Genomic DNA, 251 nt, shown 5'->3' with positions numbered 1-251 from the left:
TTTTAAGTTAATGTAATCCCGGATAGCGGCCCAGCCACACCAGCACACTGTCTTTCACGGACTCCACAGGGAAACAACTCATGAGAAACTGTACAGACATCTATAGCCTGAGCACGAGGTCAAAACTGTTATGCGCCGAATGTTAACAGAACGGATTACCGCTACCCCAGCGGAAGGTTAAAGCCCTCGAGCTCCCAGCGAGGGAAGCAAACGGAGAACGGCCCGACCAGTTCCACAGCAAACTCTAGTGC

This window comes from Phaethon lepturus, unplaced genomic scaffold (genome assembly GCF_000687285.1).
Source record: "Phaethon lepturus isolate BGI_N335 unplaced genomic scaffold, ASM68728v1 scaffold47153, whole genome shotgun sequence".
Lineage (NCBI taxonomy): Eukaryota > Metazoa > Chordata > Aves > Phaethontiformes > Phaethontidae > Phaethon > Phaethon lepturus.
The sequence above is the reverse complement of the archived record's forward strand: the minus strand, read 5'-3'. Positions refer to the sequence as shown.